General features: G+C 45.2%; 1 protein-coding gene across 2 annotated transcripts in view; it reads right to left on the reverse strand.

Moving 5' to 3' along the window:
• The window catches only part of LOC149333416 (uncharacterized), a 185,846-nt gene that overhangs the window by 62,557 nt on the left and 115,315 nt on the right, over positions 1-7,974 (reverse strand). The gene's annotated exons all lie outside the window — the stretch shown is intronic.

Genomic DNA, 7,974 nt, shown 5'->3' on the forward strand with positions numbered 1-7,974 from the left:
TCAGAGTCGTTACCGCGAAACTGTAGGTACAATACATACTAAACATGTATGCATGTCATGTTTGGAGCAGAACACAAAAGCGAATAAATAAAGGTGAAAAATAAAGGAAAATGCGCGCTTATGCGCATCACAAACCAAATAAATGAATCAGATCAAAAATAACGGAGAACATATATCTAAGTGCATATCCCAATTTCAAGGTATTATTCGTCTGTGCACAGAATGAAACAGGATACATATATGGCTTAACAAAGTTTCCCCTATACCACCATAAAAATACGTCTGTTTAAATGTTTTCTTTATTTTGTTTTGTGACTGATTGGCCAATAGTATTTCAGAAATGGCAGGATATTGATCCAGTAGGATTGGTATTTGTGTACAAAACTGGTGATCTCGATAGTTCCTACGTGATCTGGGCATTTGTTTTTCATCTTGCCTAAGTTCATATGTGGTAGATATGTCACTGTATTCAACCTCACATGTTGATCGGTGTAATTTATAGTGACACATTATTTTGAGAAATAATTATAATTCACTCATCATCATCATCATCAACCTGACTACACCCACTGCAGGGCAAAGGCCTCTCCCATGTCTCTCCAATTAACCCTGTCCTTTGCTAGTTGCCGCCACTGTATCCCCGCAAACTTCTTAATCTCATCCGCCCACCTAACTTTCTGCCGTCCCCTGCTACGTTTGCTTTCTCTTGGAATCCACTCCGTTACCCTTAAGGACCAGCGGTTATCTTGCCTTCGCATTATATGCCCTGCCCAAGCCCACTTCTTCCTCTTGATTTCAACTAGGATGTCATTAACCCGCGTTTATTCCCTCACCCACTCTGCCCTCTTCCGATCTCTTAACGTTACATCTATCATTTTCCTTTCCATAGCTCGCTGCGTTGTTCTTAACTTAAGCTGAACCCTCTTTGCTAGCCTCCACGTTTCTGCCCCATAGGTGAGTACCGGTAGGATACAGCTGTTATATACTTTTCTCTTCAGGGATATTGGTAAGCTACCATTCATGATCTGAGAGAACCTGCCATACGCGCTCCACCCCATTCTTATTCTTCTAGTTATTTCCCTCTCATGATCCGGGTCTCCGGCCACTACCTGCCCTAAGTAGACATATTCTCTTACTACTTCCAGCACCTCGCTACCAGTTGCGAACTGCTGTTCCCTTGCAAGGCTATTGAACATTACTTTGGTTTTCTGCTTGTTAATTCTTAGCCCCACCGTTCTACTCTGCCTGTCTAGCTGATTGATCATGATTTGCAGTTCTTTTCCTGAGTGGCTTAGCAAGGCAATGTCATCAGCGAATCGCAAATTACTCAGGTATTCTCCATTAACTCTTATCCCCAACTTTTCCCATTCCAGTCCCCGGAATACCTCCTGTAAGCAGGCAGTGAAGAGCATTGACAAGATCGTGTCTCCCTGCCTGACGCCTTTCCGTATTGTAATTTTATTGCTGACTTTATGGAGAACTATAGTAGCTGTGGAATCGTTATAAATATCTTCCAATATTTTCACATAGCACTCTTCCACACCCTGATTCCGCAATGTCTGCATGACAGCTGAGGTTTCCACTGAGTCAAATGCTTTCTCGTAATCAATGAAGGCTATATATAGGGGTTGGTTATATTCTGCGCATTTCTCTATCACCTGATTGATAGTGTGAATGTGGTCTATTGTGGAGTATCCTTTACGAAAGCCTGCCTGATCATTTGGTTGACTAAAGTCCAAGGTTGTCCTGACTCTATTAGCGATTACCTTAGTAAATACCTCGTAGGCAACGGACAATAAGCTGATCGGTCTGTAATTCTTCAAGTCCTTGACGTCTCCTTTCTTATAAATTAAGATAATGTCAGCGTTCTTCCAAGCTTCTGGTACTCTCGAGGTCACAAGGCATTGCGTATACAGGGTGGCTAGTTTTTGTAGCACAATCTCTCCTCCGTCCTTCAACAAATCTGCTGTTACCTTATCCCCACCAGCTGCTTTCCCTCTCTGCATTCCTCCTAAGGCTTTCTTTACTTCCTCCTTCGTTACTGGCGGGATGTCCCATTGCTGTGCTCGACTGCCTCCCTCAGTAACTTGATGATTACATTCGCTACTGTATAGATTTGTGTAGAACTCTTCGGCTAATTCAACTATCTTATCCATATTGCTGATGACATTGCCCTGTTTGTCTTTTAGCGCATACATCTGGTTTTTACCTATGCCCAGTTTTCTCCTCACTGATTTTAGGCTACCTCCGTTCCTTAGAGCATGCTCGATTTTCTCCATGTTAAACTTTCTTATGTCGGCTACCTTGCGCTTATTTATTAACTTAGATAGCTCTGCTAGTTCTATCCTGTCAGTGGAGTTAGACGTCCTCATGCTTTGACGTTTCTTAATCAGATCTTTAGTCTCCTGAGATAGCTTGTTGGTATCCTGTCGAACCATCCTACCACCTACTTCTGCGGCGCACTCTGTAACGATAGCTGTGAGATTATCATTCATTGTTTCAACACTACGGTCGTCTTCTTCAGTTAAAGCAGAAAATCTGTTCTGCAGCGACAATCTGAATTCCTCTACCTTCCCTTCTAATGCTAACTCGTTAATAGCCTTTCGCTTCACCCTCCTCCCACCTTCCATATCCTCCGTTCCCTCTTCAAATCTAAGCTAATACGAGACCTTACCATTCTGTGGTCGCTGCAACGGACCTTACCGAGGACATCCGCATCATCTACGATGCCAGGGTGTGCACACAGTATGAAGTCTATTTCATTTTTAGTCTCACCATTGGGGCTCTTCCACGTCCACTTCCTGTTTGCTCGTTTGCGGAAGAAGGTATTCATAATCCGTAAATTATTTCTATCTGCGAACTCTACTAATAACTCTCCCCTACTGTTCCTAGAACCTATGCCATATTCACCTACCGCCTTGTCTCCAGCCTGCTTTTTACCTACCTTTGCATTAAAGTCGCCCATTAGTACAGTGTACTGTGATTTTACTTTGGTCATTGCCGATTCCACATCCTCATAGAAGCTTTCAACTATCTGGTCATCATGGCTTGATGTAGGCGCGTAGGCCTGCACCACCTTCAGCTTGTACCTCTTATTAAGCCTAATTACGATAGCTGCCACTCTCTCGTTAATACTGTAAAACTCCTCGATGTTGCCAGCTATATCCTGTTTTATGAGAAATCCCACACCTAGTTCTCGCCTATCTGCTAATCCACGATAGCACAGTACATGCCCGCCCTTTAGTACTGTATACGCCTCATCTGTCCTCCTAATTTCACTAAGCCCTGTGACATCCCATTTAATACCGGCTAATTCCTCCAGCAGCACTGCTAAGCTAGCCTCACTTGATAAGGTTCTTGCGTTAAACGTTGCCAGGTTCAGTTTCCAATTATAATTCATTATTTTAATAATATCCAGTATAACGTAAGTACTGAAATGTGGCGAGAAATTTTCTGTTTTTGGAATGAATTCATCAGCTCGTACAACACCATGGTTGCGGAGTGCCCTCCTGAGAAGGCAGTGCGTTCTTGGCTTTGATCACCGAGATCAGACTGCACCCCAGGCCTGAAGATGCCAATACATCGACACACTGGTTCGTTTTGTCTAGGGCAGCTAGACCACAAAAAATGTGCACTGAAAATGTCTGTCGGGTACAAAAGAAAAACTAAAATGGTCTTTACACTTATCATACAATAAGGGATCTCGTGAATACTTAACCAGTCTTCTACCGCATTTTGTAGACCCTGCAGGCTTTCCACCAGGTGTATAAAAAAACAATTTTAAGTTATGAAGCCAAATTTGGTGTGCCTAGTTTTCAGAGCATTTTTGCAGGCTGTACTCAGTGTAATGGATCTCTGCGTCCTTGAAAGCCTTGAATTTGTTTTTTTTTCACAATTCAATGAATTAATTCCTCATTTCGATTTAACGAGCTCCTCGCGCATCGCATGCACGTACCAGGAGCCCCCTTGGCAACAAGATGAAAAGAAAAGGTTTATCTGAGACCGAACGCGATTTACATGCGCCCTTTTATGCATAAGTGTTGTCGGTAGGCCTCAATCTCTACAGAAAAACGTAGCTTTGGGCCATCTGTCGTGCGCCTATGAAACCCCCGATAAATGCGCTCATCACCAACTATTTTCTTAGCGCGGTGAAGCATGCAACCTGACTTCGGCACGGGCATGGCTAACCGGTGGGGGTTGAATAAACCCGTTTTTCTCTTCAATATACCCGAAGTGCGCCATACACGGTTGCAGCTATTTCTCCTCGATATATCTCCAGGTATTCTGTTTCGAACGGCATCATCCCCGCTGTGGACGTGCTGGTAAGTGCGTGGGGGTTCGAGCATTTGTAATATCCATTATGCCAACCTCAACGTATTTTATATAGCACACTCTTGTTCGACATTCGGGAAAAAAGTTCATCTAATTCTTTCGACAAATAAAGACATTTGGTGCTCAGACATGCCCCCCCCCCTTTCCCCTTAAGAAAAAAAAACATGGGTGTGGCAGCCGTCGAGGAAACCAAGCTACCTTATGACGAAGGTGCTCTCTAGTGAAATTCGCAACTATTCGTGCAATGTGATTGTAAGACACTCGAGAGGGCCATCAGAGAGGCTTATTTCTTGGCAAAACACTGGGCATGTCCGCCATGTCGTACTATAAAATGATCACGGGCGATTTCTAAGCAGTTACCTCGCAGTTTCAGAAAGCACAATGGTGATTTCTTTGTGTTTATGTCCCTGCAAAGCAGCTAGACAGACGGCGTTTCCTTCTGCCATTGGTTGACGCTTTGAGCTCGGATCGCAAAATTATATTGTTGCGAAATTTCACTTGTGTTGTTCTGGTAAGTACATAGCAGTGTTTTTCGAACGATATAACCTTAGTGCAGCTGTATACTTACCGATTTGTCGTGTGAAAACTACCGCGGGCACTTAAGCCTCCTTGCGTGCTATGAATACGAAAGCATGGCTTACTACTGCAGTTTCGGTTGTTGCATTTATGGTTGATTATGTCTGTGGCATTCTATGCGTTTTCATACCTTCGTTCGCGTTCGCCACGAACGTTAATATATATGGGTTAATGCCCATATAGTACATATAACTGGCCATCCTCAGCTTAATATTCATAGACGGCGGCCAGTCCTCGTGCCACTACCAGCGCAGTGGTTCAGCGGTTAAGCGATGCCCCTGCACTGGCAGGTGGCTGTTCCTGTCACAGCCACCCGTAGGGGTTATGCGACTAACGTTTCTCTCCGCGAGCAACTTCTCGCGCAGGTGGCCCGAAGATCCTCCGAACTTATCCGAGTTGACTCGAGTTACTCCTGAGCTTACCTAAGCCTTGTCCCATTGGCTGTACCTTGCTCCGCGCTCCTCCGAACTTACCCGAGCTTACCGGAGTTACGACCGAGTAACTCGGCTAAGCTCGGGTATTTGTCCACCGGAAGTGGACACTTTTTCTCCACGCCACGCACGAGGCAAAGATTGCTTAGGCATTACTAAAACTTTGCGGATTTTGTACTTAAAAAGAACAATACAAAATTTAATAATTTTATTTGTTCCTCTATGCTCGGGTGCGGCCCATCACCTTCAGTAAACGATGCATGATGTCTGTTCAGAGCGAGAGGTGCAGTCAGCCTATACTCTGCCCTCGGTGGAAGCTTTGGATCATCCTCACGCTGATGAAGGAGTTCAGTGTGGGTATTAATATGTACGTACTCGGACGGGTTTTGGTGTGAGATGGAGGAGGTATGCTACGTCACGCACAGCCCCATGATTATTAGCCTCAAGGAAGTCGCATGGTCGGGCGATGAGGCGCTGTAATTACGCCTGGTATGCTATCTATGGCTTTATGATCGCAGAAGAAATTGACGGGTCGTGTGAGCTTGTACGCTGCAAGGCTACATTGATATACCGCTTGAACGACCGCAGACCCGTAAGCTGGTGTCCGGGCGACGCTGATGTTGGCCGCGGCTACCTTTTCCCTGGTTTACGAAGAAGAATGCCAAGAACCCGGATAGTTTCTACATTTGGAATCAGAGAATTCTCTATTGTAAAATTAAAAAGAAGCTATCAGTAAACCTGCTTCGTTTCTCGTGAAAGCAGAATTTAGTTGGCGACAGGTCGACCCGATATGACGAACGCGAGATGGGGCATTCATTGTGTGCTGGAGGGCCGAATACCGAGAGATGATATAGTCTGCCATAAAAGTTTGTGCTCACAACCATGCGAGGAGGGTGCCGAAGGACAGGTAACACACGAGCGCTAACTTGCGGCAATTTATTAAGGACCACAGAGCGGGATATAGAGGCAAGTCATGGCCTGACATCACAAATGCGCCGCCAGCAAATTAATCAGTGACAGCGCAGTATTTCAGTTCCTTTGAACACAGCCGGATAGACGGCTTGGATACACAGACAGCCCCTAAGTGGTCAATCATGTATGCCTAGTTGATTTCGTGTGTCAGCAGGCAGCGGTTTTTGTGTTCATCTTGCAACCGTGATAGATTGGAAAATAAGTATATTCCGCACTCGGGCCTTCCCTTGGGCCAGAACAGAGTACTGCACTAGGGTCTGCACTTGATTCACATTTCCTACAGCGCACATCAAGGAACCCCCTGCACCTGTGCCTCACATTTCTGCACAGTCCACCTTCCACTCTGACCTACATACTTCTTTCGACAAGAGATCAGTAAATTACACAGTTATAGGCGACTGATTCCATACAACTGACGAACTTTTCCCTGTGATTGACGAACTTTTTCCTGTGGTTGTCTTTGCACCCAAGCTTGTCATACTGCAGTTTCTCTAGCTTGTCTGGGTCCGCAAAAACAGCTTCAACATTCGCCCTTGACCCAATCTTTATTATTCGATGTGGCAAGCCTTAAGCGTACGGAATAACCGCGACCCGCTTTATAGCAGAAGTCTGGAAGGCGTCAGGTTATGTTGACGTTTTACGTTTAGGATGTCTGTGGAGACAATGACCGGGATATGAGTGTTGTAACCAGAAACAGTCAGCGGGAAATTTTGTTTAGTAAAGCTCACAGCCATGATTTCCGGGGAAGACATGTGTAAGGCGCTAGAAACACATAAGTTTGCAATGCGCCTCTAAAAAAGTTGAAAATGAACATGTTGGCGTGACATGAATTTGGTGACATGTCATACAAGCATGTCCAAACTGCTACGATATCAATTGCACACGCAAGCACGAGGATAGAACGGATGTTTTCCGCAGCTCAAAAAAGAGAAGTAAAGCTACAACCCGTTAAATGAAAGAATGAAGCCATCTGTGACATTCTTGTGCTGTAGATATGGAATCAAAGGGCTTTCCATGGACGCGAACCATAGAGATTGTCTTTGTAAGTAATGGAAAACGATGAGAAAGCAGTGCGGGCGGGCTAAAATTTCGAAGATATTGCAATCTTTTTTTTCTATTTAGAGGCATTGCTGTCACCTTCTCCGCACTTGTCGCGTGCATTACCAGACACCCATAGAGAGTGTGCGGGTAGCGGTCTCGGTCTCAGAGGAGGTGCCCTCGACTCAGCGTGACAAAGTCGGCCTGAAACTAGCTACCAAGTGACAAGGGGGGTGGTCATTTGGTGCCCAGCGTGCGTCGGTCGGAACCCAGAGAATGGGTCGGAGCCAAAGGCTCACATACAAAACGAATTTCAAACAGCAAAGGTACGATACACAGTAATTTATAACCACCGTACGAGCGCATGCAAAGTGATTTAGACAGCAATGCAACACATGTAAAGTATCATTCGAGAGAGACTGCAATACAAAAGGGATATTCCACCTAAACTACACAAGCACAATACAGTGAAACAAAAAACAATTTGTTTACCGAGCACTGCGATAGTCCGACGGGGCCGTCCCGAAGACTGGCACATGCTGTCTTACCGGTCCGTGGCTGGGCTAGTGGTGTCGAGCCGGGATTCGTGCGAACGAGCTTCTCCGAAGCTTAAACGGCGGCACGG

This window comes from Amblyomma mixtum, chromosome 8 (assembly GCF_055824585.1).
Source record: "Amblyomma mixtum isolate Tamu chromosome 8, ASM5582458v1, whole genome shotgun sequence".
In the NCBI taxonomy this organism is placed as follows: Eukaryota; Metazoa; Arthropoda; class Arachnida; order Ixodida; family Ixodidae; genus Amblyomma; species Amblyomma mixtum.